The sequence below is a fragment of the Mytilus galloprovincialis genome, chromosome 12 (assembly GCF_965363235.1).
Source record: "Mytilus galloprovincialis chromosome 12, xbMytGall1.hap1.1, whole genome shotgun sequence".
NCBI lineage: Eukaryota > Metazoa > Mollusca > Bivalvia > Mytilida > Mytilidae > Mytilus > Mytilus galloprovincialis.
Genome location: NC_134849.1, coordinates 71567117 through 71582378, shown reverse-complemented (window position 1 = coordinate 71582378; position 15262 = coordinate 71567117). Strand labels below are relative to the sequence as shown.

General features: G+C 34.9%; 1 protein-coding gene across 3 annotated transcripts in view; it reads right to left on the bottom strand.

Annotated features, from left to right (window-relative positions):
* The window catches only part of LOC143054736 (solute carrier organic anion transporter family member 4A1-like), a 90776-nt gene extending 84943 nt beyond the window's left edge, over positions 1-5833 (bottom strand). For all 3 annotated transcript variants that reach the window (XM_076227766.1, XM_076227769.1, XM_076227770.1), the window contains exons 1-2: positions 5775-5833; positions 220-353 (exon numbers count right to left, since the gene is read on the bottom strand). The gene's annotated coding sequence lies outside the window, so the exon portion shown is untranslated. The remainder of the gene's footprint in view (positions 1-219; positions 354-5774) is intronic.
* Between the last annotated feature and the right edge of the window lie 9429 nt (positions 5834-15262).

The window sequence follows — 15262 nt, the reverse complement described above, 5'->3', positions numbered from 1 at the left end:
ATAACTGTCTTCATCTGTAAATAAAAACAACAGGTTGATTCAGAAAACTATAGAATCTTGATAGCATTAGCCTTTTAAAAATGCTCATTTTGAAAAAAATGTTTTAAAATTCACTAATACGATGTTTTCCTGTGCTCAATATTTAAACTTGAATGTATCTAAACGCATGTTATTTGTAAATACTTCACATGTGGACAGGTGTGAAATTTAATTTAATACCTTTCCTCAAAACAACAGAATTATTGTCCCTCCGATAAATGATGACCTATCAACTTGTCTTTTTCAGCAACTTTTCAGAATCTTAGCTGATGTTTCTTTAGGGCATGCAGGAAATTGTGGCCACTTGAAATCATCTGAAAAATAAGGAAGACTGAAAACTGCTTTATCATGCTTATAAACTAATACAATTTGTACAAAGATTTATTTAGAATAAACACTCACATCAATTACATAGTTGTGACAAAATACTATAATTGATTGGTTGATTATTAGTTGTTTTTCTTGTAAGTTATAAGAATTTAACAACATTTAAAGGTAAAACTCTACACTAATCATAAAATAAATCATTATTTCCTTGAACAGAACTCTTCATGTTGTGAAATTTGATGAAAAAAAAAAAATGGATGATGTATACCTAGTACCACTCCCAAAATCAACATTTTTATGTTTGAATAAGACTGATAGGCCCTAATACTTTATTCATTCTTCCACCTAAATAAAACTCAAATTTCTTGACAGATAAAATATTCATAAATAATTCTCCGACCAGTGGTCATTTAAAAACTTGACCATAAATCTTAATGTCAATGTACAACACTTGACCTTATGCTGGCCTTATATATGTCAGTAATACAATCTTTGTATTTACTTTTGACTTAATCATGTTAATGTACTTAAATATATTTTTATTATATATGGTATCGAGTTTATACAGGATAGCTTAGAATTCATTCTACAAAGACTCAAATCAAACCATTTTCAAAATAAATTTTAATCGTCTTAGACCACTTTATATTTTTTCAATAATGGTCAGACAGGAAGTTTTAATCTTTATTCTATAAAACAGGTGGTCAAGTTTACTTTTGATGAATGATAGGTCGATCAAATAGATATAGGAGGGTCTGGATGGGGGGGGGGGATCTGTTATTCTGTAAACATTAAATTTTCACCCTTTTTTTCTCTAATCTTCAAAAATTAGACCCTGCATTTCTCTAATCTTCATTTTTTTGGCCCATTTATATTCTCTAATCTTCATTTTTTAAGGCCATTATTCTTTAATCATTTAACCCCATCCAAACCCTCATATAGGAAGATATGGTGTGAGTGCCAATGAGACAACTATCCATCCAAATATCAATTTATAAAAGTAAACCATTTAAATATTCTATTGAAAGGCTGGATTTATCTCCTTTGAAAGTTCCCTTCAGTCAGCTGCATGGTTTATCATTGACATTGATTTCTGCTCCCTTATGTGTAAGTCTCATCTTTTACAGCATGAATTTTTCTCTTGTCCAACTGGACAACTAACTGGACAACTTATATATGTTAATTCTACTTGTCTAATGGCTATGTCCACTTATTGTGGACAATGGGATTTGCTCATTGTTGAAGGCTGTTAGTTACATAAACAGTGACCTACAGCTGTTAATTTCCGTCATTTGGTCTCTTGTGGAGATTTGTCTCATTGACAATAATACCACATCCAGAGGCAGATTGCCCCCTCCCCCCTTTTGAGAAAAAAATTTGGTTGTTTATATAGGGAATCACTGAAGCGTGACGAAATTGGGCCCACTCTTAGGAAGCCAGTGGGCCCCCACTTATGAAAATTTCTGGATCCGCCACTGACATCTTCTTTTCTATAAATTGAACAAAACTGTAATGTTGAGCTCTGCATGTATAAAAGACCAATGGTAAAGGAAGGGAGATCAGAAACTTCTGAAACACAAAGGTTCCAGTCCAGAGGAAACCAGGTCACAGACCTCAGACCCATACTAATTATCTTTCAATGTTATTTTAAATGATTAGCACCTCTGAATTGCTTGTAAGAGCTTCTATTTATATATAACAAGAATGTGTTCATAGTACATAGATGCCCAACCCACAGTGACCACTTCCATTATCTATGTTCAGTGGACCCTGAAATTAAGGTCAACACTGTTATTTGGCATTAAAATTAAAAAAAGGTCATGTCTAAAGGAACATGTTTACTTAATTTCAAGTTGATTGAACTTCAACTTCATCAAAAACTACCTTGACTATAAACTTTAACCTGACGTGGAACAGACTGATGAATAGACAGACGGTCTTTGAATGCACAGATCAAAAACATAAATTGATAATGCTCCAAGGTGGGCCATAAAAATAGCCATTTATGTGAAAATACAAGGACACACTAGGAGCCAATTAGCTCAAATAAGTCAGTTGCTATACATTTTATATACAGTGTTCATTCAAGATGTTAAAGTTGACAAATAAATTGTGACAATGTGATTAAGTACAGCTGGACACTGGTCAATGTGATTAAGTGGACCTCTGGTACAGCTGGACACTGGTCAATGTGATTAAGTGGACCTCTGGTACAGCTGGACACTGGTCAATGGCATTTATACAAATCACTTTGTCATAAGTACAAATGTAATATATATATGATCTTATAATACATGTAATAGAAATGAAATGAAATTTGAAATAAACACAAACTGCTTGCCATCAGCTTTATCATATGTATTAAAACTTTGTGGATTTTTTTTTAAGGCAGGTAATAGTAATCTTTCATCATTTTCTTTCAAAAAATGCCAAATTAAGTTCAAGAAAAATCTGAATTGTGTCTAAATTTTCCCAAACTTTGCAAAAATATAAGCATCTCTGGAATGCCATAGTTTAAATTAATTTTGAAAATGGTTTCAGCACATTTGTAACAAGAGGCTGTCACAACGACAGCAAACCGGATTTATTAACATTTATTTGTGTCCTGGCAATATCACAAGAACCATTACTGATGAATGGTGAAAGTGAAAATCGTCAATATCAAATTTGACCTCCATTTTGTCATCAGTATCAACATATTAAAATTTGAAAAGCTTAGATTGAATGGTTCATGAGTAAATGCAACAACGTGAATGGAAACACCATTTTACGATCTTTCAAGAACCATAACTCCTGAACGGTAAAAGTCAAAATCGTCATTATTGAACTTGACCTCTATTTTGTCATCAGTAACAACATATTAAAATTTCAAAAGCTTTGGTTGAATGGTTCATGAGAAAATGCACGGACACGACGGGAAACACCATTTTTCAATCTTTCAAGAACCATAACTCCTGAACGGTAAAAGTCAAAATCGTCATTATTGAACTTGACCTCCATTTTGTCATCAGTAACAGCATATTAAAATTTCGGAAGCTTTGGTAGAACAGTTCATGCATAAATGCACGGACACGACTGGAAACTCCATTTTTCAATCTTTCAAGAACCATAACTCCTGAACGGTAAAAGTCAAATTCGTCATTATTGAACTTGACCTCCATTCTGTCATTAGTAAAAACATATTAGAATTTGGGAAGCTTTGGTAGAACAGTTCATGCGTAAATGCACGGACAACTCCATTTTTCAATCTTTCAAGAACCATAACTCATGAACGGTAAAAGTCAAAATCGCCATTATTGAACTTGACCTTCGTATAGTTGTCAGTAATAACATATTAAAATTTTAAAAGCTTTGATTGAACGGTTAATGAGTTAATGCACGGACAACATTTGATTGCCGCCCGCCCGCCCGCCCGACCGCCCGCCGTACATCCCCAAATCAATAACCGACATTTTTGTCACAAAAATCCGGTTAAAAATCATAAATTTACCATTTTTTTTTTCTTTAGGTCAAACACCTGCTTTTCTTATGAAATATCTTTTATATAAATTACATCAATAGAGATGGTAATTTAATGGCTCATTATCAAACAATAACAAATTTGATTGTGTGTGTATTTTTATAGTTACTCTACTGAAATAAACAGCTACTTACTTTTAGTTACAACTCATTGAAACTGGGGAATCTGCAATCATTTGTTTCAATTATGAAGCAAAAAGACATTTTTCGTCTTCTGAATTTTTGTCTAATTATCCTATTTTTGTATAGGTGAGGGGTTAGGACCTAATCATTTTTAATTTACCTAATTAATCAAGAAAGTATTAATAGATCTGCCTGATTCTTGTATTCAAATTACAATTAAAATGTCCAAAATCAAGTCAGAGTTTTTGCTAAGAGAAGACACTTTTTTCAACATAGTTTTAATGATAGTATAATGAGCTGCTGATTATAGATTAAAAACATTAATTTCTTTATAAAAAATAGATTGTAATGCACCATTTTTAATAGTTAACAAACAGTACATGGCATATGTATTTCAAACTTGAGGATGTTCAGGGTCATAGCTGAAGTATCTGAGTTATCAACCCTTTAACAGCAATTTTTCAGATTTTTTTGTCAGAAAAGTTATAAAAATGTATTAACCATAATGAAAAATATCACCAACGAAAACATGCATAAAATATCATTGATAAAATCATATAAATTTCTGAATTTAATTGTACAAAATAACTTCCTGATTTTTTTGGTGATTTGGGTTTTTTAAAACAGCCTTCCATTGTCGGAGGCTGTACAGTGTCCACTGGTCTTCAGAGGATAATTAATCTGTTGGCAATCATACCTTAATTACCAAATCTCCCGTTTTTACACTAATATCAGTAAGACCTTTTAACATATATACGTTTGTAAAAAAGAGAGAATTAGCTAATTTATGTATGATTGCAAATAAAAATAACAAATTAATAAGTGTATCAGTGGCAGATCTACGGCGGGTCAAGGGGTTTGGAACCTTCCTTTCTTTAAGACAATCAATGCATTTGAATGGGGACATGTAGTTGGATTGAACCCCCCCTTTTTTTAAATTGTTGGATCCGCCCCTGCATATAATTTATCTTGCATTCAAAATTAAGTATTTTCCTAATTCATTCAAGATTTTAAACATTTTTCAGTTTGTCACTTTGAGTTAGTTATTCCCCTTTCATCATAAAATTTGCAAAAAAATGATTTTGTAACTTTTTTGTCCTAGATGTGATCAGGAACATATATATTAGATATACTGTTCCCAGATGTGATTAATTTCATAGGATCATCATCAGATCAATAATCAATTTTAAACTTATCAAAGGGAGCAACTATTTGATTTTTTATGAAGGGGGTGGGGATTAGCTACCTTTCTCCTACCCCCGTTCTCCTTTCTCCCATTAAAATAAAACATCTCCTTTTGAGATATTTTTTCTTGAAATATTAGAAATTTTTTTAAAAGGAGAGATATCTCATTTTTTCTCCTTTCTCCAACTTTTTCTCCTTTCTCCCAGCCTTCCTCTCCTTTCTCCTACCCCCTTTCTCCTTTCTCCCACCCCCTTTCTCCTTTCTCCCTGTCTCCCTTACCCCTGTCCTCCCCCTCTACATGACTAACATGTATGTTGGACCCCTTTTTATTTGGCTGATCAATGCATTTGAATGGGGACATATAGTTGGAAGCCCCCCCCCCCCCCCCCCCCTTTTAATTTTTTTTTAAAATGGCTGGATCCGCCACTGCAAAGTGAGATATATGATTAGGGGGGTTAACGGACCCAAGGTCACTTGGTCTTGAAGACTTGGATTGTCATGGACATGTTTCAAATGAAATGTTGGCCTAAAGTGTGGCAGGACAAATAACAGGAAACCATGAAATATTTGTTTAATTCTACCTTTAACAAATTGTTTCAAAGAGATTTATCAATGTGATGACCACAGGACACTCTCTGAGTCTCAGGAGTCTGTTAACGTTTGTTGAGCTCATCAAGATGTTGTTCCCGCCAAAAATAATACTGAGAATTTCCCCTCCAAACAGAGAATTTCGCTAATGACCTAAAAGGAAAGCGATAACGTACCCGAAGTGAGGTTTGCTGGAGTCTCAAAAAATAATCAGCACCAAGAGATCTAATAAAATAAAATATATTGCTTATGTCTCTGACAGTATCAACAAGTTTGTAATAAAGAACCCTGCCGCTCTGGTTTGTGTTGTACAACTAAACCTCAGTCACTTCTTTAAATTAACTCAATAATTCTGCTACATGATAAAATAATTTATTTGTAATTAACCATATGAAATAAGGGCCTTAACTTACCTCTTTTTAAAGTGAGGCAAAATGTATTCGTCAAGAGGAGCTGAGCAAGGAGAAAAAATGTCGCGGACAAGGGGTGAGGCTCCCGCAGGGTAAAAAACGACCTGCGACCTCTGGGCTTTTTAGAGGCGACTTGCGACCTGAGGGCCTTCTAAAACCCACCTGCGACCTGTAAAATTTAGAAAAAAACGACCTCCGACCAACTTCCGTCCTCTGTGTTAGGAAAAACGACCTGCGACCTGTACATTTCCCTTAAAAACGACCTCTCGACGAACTTAAAAGCGACCTTGCGACGCGAGGGAGGTACCCTGTGGGAGCCTCAGGGGTCTCTTACTTTCAGCATTTCAGACTCCGAAGCTTTGTTAAAAGAATCGACAGACGCTGAAATGTCTCGCCTTCTTTACCTAACATTGATTTCATAATGATAGTTTTAAATACACAGCTTTACTATTAGTATCACATAGTGATATTTATCTAAACTTAACGTGATCCAAGAAAATGAGGTCAAGGTGAGATAAAACTTTTTTTTTAGTTTCGGTTTGCCAAAAGACGTATTGCTGACCTTTCAATTGAGTTTTTTTCCCTTCAAATTAAGTTATCATTATCACTGATATAGTTATTAATGTGAATTCAGTTTTTAAAACACATATCAATTACAACTTTCATGCAGAAACAAGAATGTGGCCATAGTACACGAATGCCCCACTCGCACTATCATTTTCTATGTTCAGTGGACCGTGAAATTGCATGGGGTCAAAACTTTAATATGGAATTAAAATTAGAAAGATCATATCATAGGGAACATGTGTACTAAGTTTCAAGTTGATGTAACTTTAACTTCATCAAAAACTACCTTGAACAAAAACTTTAATCTGAACTTCGCACTATCATTTTCTATGTTCAGTGGACCATGAAATTGGGGTCAAAACTATAATTTGGCATTAAAATTAGAAAGATCATATCATGGGGAACAAGTGTACTAAGTTTCAAGTTGATTGGAATTCAACTTCTTCAAAAACTACCTTGACCAAAAACTTTAACCTGAAGCGAACGGACGAACGGAGGCACAGACCAGAAAACATAATGCCCCTCTACTATCGTAGGTGGGGCATAAAAAAAGAATTAATAATTTGAGTTTTTTTCTATGTATTGTGTGCGATTCTTTTATTTGGAAATTTCTATTTACAGTAAGGGGCTGAACACGGTCGGCTTGATGCAAGTGTATCCCTTCACTGTAAAAGATCATTATGGTTATAAAGTATTTTCTTTTCAAATGATTTGATACCGGAATATTGAGTTGCATGTCTCACTAGTACTTTAACCATGTCGGCTCACGGGCAGCTTTTAATTTTATTTACAGAAAAAGAGCTAGTTTTGTATTTTTTTTTTAATAAAAGTTGTATTTTCAACGTAAAAAAACCCGACACATTTAATTGTCAATGTTCTGTAGCATCGTATATCTTCTCAAAACATTTTCTCGAATAATATCCGGATTTCGGTGGGTGTAATATTGTCAAACCTCTCTTGACCGTTTACTAGTCATCAATAGATCTTCCCCAAGTCTTAATTCTACGCAAAGCAGAGAATGAACGTCCACATCCAGGAATTCATATTAAATAGCTGAAGCCATAGTCATATATTTTGATTGATTGATTGATTGATTGATTGCAAATTTGGTGTTCGCTTTACGATGCCTGAGAGAAAAAAAGGCGAGCGCTTATTTCAAATACTTTTATAATTTAAAGTAAAAAAGGTCCATTAATATAATAAAACTCAAGTTTAAAACAAAATTTCCAATTTGCAAATGAGATTCAACACTAGGAAAATAGCCACAAAGAAGGGCAACCAATGGACAAAAGACAAACGGTACCTGGGAACTGATACTAACCCAGTTTGACTAACAATAGACAATCATCACTAAAAAGTAAAAATAAATACGAAACATGGACCCCGAAAACACAGAGGCGACGTCAGAGGGTGAACAGAACTCCTGCATGACCGTGACTCGCCGTGAAAACAATTTTATGTATACTAAATCCCAAAACAGTTAACAAAAAAAAAAAGACAAAAGTCATGAAATACCGATTGAAGAGAAAAAAACTAGTGTCTAAAAGTTAGTTCAAACTAAAATTTCAGCTAATTTGAAAACATATTTTCCCGACCCCTTGCACTATTCGGACGGTTCTTGGTATGCTCCTTGTTAGCCAATATCATGGAAAGATTCTCCTTTCTCAATCTAAGTGTCTGTGTAGTGTTTTATTGACTTGTTCCACATTGTGAGTTTTTTCTCATCATTATCATCTTCCAATAATGGTCAGGAGTCGTAGACGACTGTAAGTATTGACCAGGCGTAGGTCTGAGGAAGCCACTCTCCACACAGGTTTAATATGTACAAATAAAAAGCTAGTATTTACAGTTAAAACTAAATAAATCAAATGGTGGTTTATGTGGTTGTCCTCAGGGCCGCCGCTGCCTGGAGGCTGGCCTTGAAGTCGTCCAGAGTGGTTGAGTTGGTCACCGTTGTTGGCAGCTGGTTCCAATTCTGGATAGTGCGAGGAAAGAAGGATTGTCTGTACACTTCTGTTATGGTGTAGATCTGTCTCAATCTGTTTGCCCCTCTGGTTCTGGTGTAACTTTTGTTGATTATACTGTCGACTTCTGGTATGGAAATCATGCCATTGTTTGCCTTGTACACGATCAATAGGCGATGGTCCTTACGTCGGTCTTGTAATGATTCCCATTTGAGAAGCTGAATCATGTTGGTGACACATCCAGGGGTTTTACCTCTATAGTCATTACAGACATAACGGGCTCCCCTTCTTTGCACTTTGTCGAGTCGGTTTATGCCTTCCACTTTGTACATACAGCAGACGCATACTCCAATGATGGTCGGACCATGGATCTGTAGGCTGTTTCTCGGACTGTTTTGTTACAGTCCCTGAATTTGCGGCGCAAGAATCCTAGAGTTCTTGATGCTTTGGCTGCTGTTATCTTTGCGTGCTTTTTTCAAGTTAGGTCTTCGCTAAGAGTGACACCAAGATATTTGCTGCTGTCCACAATTTCGAGTTAGTGTCCATGTAGGTGGTACTGTGTCTCCAAGATGTTTTTTTCGGTTTGTGCCTATTCTGATGACTGTGCATTTAGCAGGGTGAAAGCTCATCGGCCATACATGTTCCCATTGCTCTAGGGCAGTCAGGTCTTGTTGAAGGTTATTTGCATCTGCTTGATTCCTGATGTGCTTATATAACTAGCTGTCTTTGGCAAAAAGGCGAACTGCAGAAGATGATACTGTGTCAGGCAGGTCGTTAATGTATACCAGGAACAAGAGTGGACCTAGGACAGTGCCTTGAGGAACTCCAGAAAGAATATCTAGCTTCTCTGAGGTGGAGCCTTCTACTATCACTCTTTGAGTTCGAGCTGACAAAAATGATGAAATCCATTTTGGGTGTTTCCTCTTATCCCATAAAGACCTAGATTGTACAAAAGGCGTTGGTGTTGCACTTTGCCGAAAGCCTTGGCAAAATCCAGTAGTATTATGTCAACCTGATCTCTCCCTGCTTTCAGTTTTTCTGCTATTCCTTGGATCGTTGATATCAACTGTGATTCACACGATCTTTTGGAGCGGAATCCATGTTGGCAATGTCAGAATCTAGAAATTAGCTAGATGTCTCATGATGGTTGAATGAACGACATGTTCAAGAGTTTTGCTGACAACTGATGTGAGGAACACTGGTCTGTAATTTGATGGATCATTGCGCTCTCCTTTCTTAAAAAGCGGTGTAATAAGAGCTTCTCTCCAGTCTGATGGAACAGTCCCTGAGTTGATGGAATACTGGAATAGTAGAGTGAGTGCTTGCGAGATCTCAGCTGCACATATTTTCAGGAACCGGGTTGGTATTTGGTCTGGACCAGACGCTTTGTATTGAATAAGTCCTTTCAATAGCTTGATGATGCCATGCTTTCATATGGGCTTGGGCCTTTATCAGGCATAGTGGTTAAGTCCTCTTCTGTGTACACAGATTGAAATTGGTGGTTCAGGATTTCAGCTTTGGAATGACTGTCACTGTGTAAAAAAAAAGATGATATTCCAGCTGGTTCTTGCTTCTTACTTTTTACATAGGACCAAAAGCGTTCTGGGTTGGTTTTAGTGTTATCGTTAACTGTTGTTTTTATAAACTCACGCTGTGCTGTTCTCATTAATCTCTGTGTTTCTGCTTTTAATTTTTTATAATTAACGTGCCCAATCCTTCAAGTTTTTGGTGGTGTTTGCTCTTCTGTAAGCTCTTGCTTTACTTCTACTTAAGCGGCGAGTCTGGGTTTTAACCCATGGGTGTGTGTGTTTTGATAATGACATCTTGGATGGAATATGAGTGTCAATAAGTGATATTACTCCTTCCTTAAATGCTTGCCACATCTGGTCTAGATTTTGGAATTTAGAGCATCTGAATTGTGTAGCGAATTCTGTAGTTGCAGATCTTAGTGCTGTTTCATCGATCTTTTTCCAAAGATGAATTTTCCTACGTTGGGGTTTTTTCCTTGAGACTTGATGGGTACTATTATAAAGGACTATGTCATGGTCACTTTTGTCACCAAGTGGTGGTAGTTGTAATTTATAACGTAGTTTAAATGCTGGGTGACTAGTAAAAAGAAGATCACTAAATTGTCTTGTCGAGTAGGCAAAACCACAATCTGTTCTATTCCTAAATCATGGTGTAGGTCTAAGTATGGTTGATTGACTTTCTGTGAATATTGACGACCAACTATGGTGTTGGTTTTGCAGCAGATTTTCTCTTACGATTTTTCATAGAACCATGATTGATGTCACTTTTTTTCCTTGACTTAAGCATCAAACAGATTTGAGATTTGATTTGTGTAAAAAAATGAATAAATGCACCGTAGAAACTGTCCCAGGTTAGGGGAGGGTTGTGATCCTGCAAACATGTTTAACCCTGTCATATCATGTATCTATGTGCCTGTCCCAAGTCAAGAGCCTGTAATGCAGTGGTTGTCGTTTGTTTATGCCTTTCACATTCGTTTTTCAATAATTTTTTATTACATAAATAAGGCCGTTAGTTTCCTCGTTTAAATTGTTTTACATTGTCATTTCAGGGCCTTTAATAGCTGACTATGCGGTATGGGCTTTGCTCATTTTTGAAGGCAGTACAGTGACCAATAGTTGTTAATGTCTGTGCCATTTTGGTCTCTTGTGGAGAGTTGTCTCATTGGCAATCATACCACATCTTCTTTTTTTATTTGTAAGAATCGTCCAAATTAGAAAAATATGCCGACCTAACCATCCTATTTCAAAGTTACCCCCATTGTGAGTAAGAATTGGGAGATATTTCGTTTCTGCGTGTCTGGTTATTCGAGAAATCACCACTGTTTGAATCTTAGAAAGACTAAGCACTAGCTACACTCGAATTACCATTCTGGTGAAATAGATATGTTGAATTATCCAAAAGAAAAGGGAATTTAATTTGAAATGTTTTTTTTTTATGAGTTTCATGTTGTTCAATTTATGTGTATTATTTTGCAATGTTGAGTTTTGTTGGACTTTTGTAAGTCTTCTTGTCGTTACTTTCTCTCAAACAAGAGAACAATGTTTTCAGTCACTCAATCGTAACACATTGAAGTTAGTCTGGGTTTGTTAAAGTTTCTCTTTAATTTAAATCATTACAAATCGGAAATTTGGCAAAGAATGAGAGGTTACCACAGCTTACTCTGATGAGTCGTACCAAGGCTTTAAAATTCAATTGCATTGATTCAATAATACAAAGCAGATAGTAACTGTATTTTATTGCACCACCTGCGCATTTTGACGAAAGATGAGATGAATTCAATTTTTCCCTTTATAACTTCCCATTACTATGTATCAACGTTCTAACAGCCTGTATACAAATTTCTTTTTATCTCCAAGTTCATACGATTTTTTCAGATTTGCGTTTCATATCATGATTTTTTCTATGAGGTTACTGCTAACAAGGCAACTGTATCATGGAGGGGTCTAAATATCATTCAGATACTGTAAACTGAGTCACCCTAACAGATTAACACAGATCTATTCCTTATGCCGTTTCAACATTCATATTGGACTGTCATTTTCTTTGATATAAAAATAACTTTATACGAATTATCCTTTGAAAATTCATCACTGTGAGGAGGCACTATATGTAAAGCAGAAATACAATTGAGAATTGAAACGGAGAATGTGTCAAAGATTACAACCTGACAAAATAGCATTCAACAACCGAAGGCTACAAATGGTTCTTCAACACAGCCAGCAAATACCGAACCCGGAAGTGGGATTCAACTGAACCACAAACAAAAATATCAACTTGGACACCATACTTTTAACTTTAAAACATATAAATGAGCTAAATTCAAAATTACTACAAGACTAATATATAGGCTAGAAAATGCTCATTTGAGACAGGGGCAGAAATGCAGTGGGGGTTATACATGTTTAGTGAGATCTCAACTAGTTCCCTTAAACATCTAGCTAATGTAGAAGGAAAAAAACCACAACAGTATGCACAGTCAAATTCAGTTTAAAAGAAGTCCGAGTCCGATGTCAGAATATGTAACAAAAGAAACTAAATAACAATGACAATGATACATAATTCAACATAAGACCACTAGCAGTTACTGATTTGACAGCGCCAGACCTCTGAGTCAGTTAAACTGATTGGAAGATTATATATTCATCATTTGAAAATGAAGCGCAATCCCTCATGTTAAAGTTCCCTTGTTAATCCTACTTTTTGTTCGTCGAAACAATACAATGGTAATATTTTAAAATCGGTAGGTCACATTTGACGACTGGATGACGGAGTTATAGTTAAGATAATTGGAACGTATCCGTCGTTACTGTGACATGAATATTTGCATAACAGTTTACCAATGTTTCATGACGTCCATATCAACAGTGTCATTTATTGAAACGGCACGTGTATTTGTTAAATGTTTATGGATAAGACATTGTGGTATATATATATCTCTGAAGTACCAACATTCGTTTTAACATGTTTTTTTCCAAAGAGGTTAAACACACGTTTTAGATTGCAGTTTAACATCTATGTCGTCGATCTGCTAATTACCGAACGCGACCTATTCCCGCATATGACTTTTTTGTCGAGTGTAAATTTGCATTGCTATACGACGTGTCTCGATATTTTTTACATCCAACATTCATGTTTTTAGTTATGTTTCTTTAGTGGGTTTGGGTGGATATCGTGTTACATTTTATCGTTTGTTGTTTGCATTCTATGTTTTCGGTAGTCTTGTTTGTCAGTATAGTCGAATTGATGTCTATTTTCCGTTGATAAAGTATTGTTTAAGGCCAAATAATAATGACTTTGGCACAGCATTAATTCAAAATAGACATAATCTTATTTGGACTTGTATTGTGAAAATAATTGTAAATTGTTTAATTTCATTTCGTATATAATTAAATGAATTTCAGGATTATGTATACAAAAATACGTCATTGTTTGTGGTTTGTGGTCTACTGTTATTAGAGGTAACTCTGTGGTTTACATGTTCAAATTTACTTTTATGTTATATATTTATGCGTTTCTCTGTGCTCAGTGTCCTTGTTTATACTGTATTCCTGTCACATACTTTTTTCGTTTTAACGGTAATTTTTAACATTGACACAGAAGCGGAAGGTTTGGTTAGACATTTATTCCACCTTTGGGTCTTAAAATGTTATGTACCAAGTTACTTATATGGCAGTTGTGATCAAATAGTACGTTCCTATGTATGTTGACGTTTGGTTTGTTGCACTTCAGTGTTTCTGTTATTCCGTTCTTTTCATCTTATAGTTGATGTGTTTCCTTTGGATTCAGTTTGTAACTCGGATTTGTTTGATCTCAATAGATTATACTACTGCTGCCTTTGTTAGATATAAGCACACTCTTTATATTAGTATTTGAATATTAACAAAATTATAATAAGAAGAATACAATTATTTGATAACAAAAGAATCTCAAAGATTCGATTCACAGTTTTCAGACCCTACAATGGATATTGATGCACTATTTTTTTTTTCAATATAAACATTATTAAGTTAAGTTAGTCACATAAAAATATCAGATAAAAGTTTGTAACTTCACATAATAATCTACGGAAATATTGATCGTAACTGTTAAATTATTTAACATTCCAGAAGACTATAACTTCACATAATTTTTATTGTACGATACCAACGTAGTAATTCAAACATGTCAAAGTTCAGTAAATATCAATCAAGTTTAGGTAATTAACAAACATTTTATCAAAAACACAATAATGATTCGACGTATTGGCAATGCTCTATAGAAATGGTCACATAATTGCTTACATCCACTTCATTTTAACTTGGCTGGATATTTGTCGTATTGGTTATCCAAACATATCTCTTTTTTATGTATATAGAACTTATTTAAAAATCAGAACATGTTACCAAGAATTTTATAAGTATACTGACTTCTGCAGTTGGCACGAAGCAACGGGACAAATTTCAACAGCTAGGGTGATCATCTAATACTCTGACCAAATTTCATTTTCTAGACTACATGTTGCACACATTCTTTAAAATAAGAATTTGTAAATAAAGATGAATTTTCGTAGCTGTCCAAACATCCAATAGTTCTAGGGAATCACTTATTCAAAGATAACTTTTTTTATATACCTAAGCCTTATTTGGAAAACCTTTCATGCCCTTAATGCTTTCAATTTTGTACTTGATTTGCCCTTATAAACTTTTTGATACGAATGTCACTGATAACTCCTTTGTATACGAAACAAGCGTCTGGCGTACACCTTTTAATCCTAGTATCGATTATTAGTTTTTATGAATTATATGGTCATTGTTATAAATTAACTATTCGTTAAAGTATGATTTATTCGAAATACAAGGGACTTGTTTAACCCAGGCAAAGATTACTTCGGCACTTTTTTTGGAATGTTGGGTCCTCAATTCTTAACAACTTTGATACTTGTTTGGATTTTTTTAATTTATCTGCAAGTCACTGACGAGTCTTGTGTAGACGAAACGCGCTTCTGGCGTATCGAATTATAAAGCTGCCACC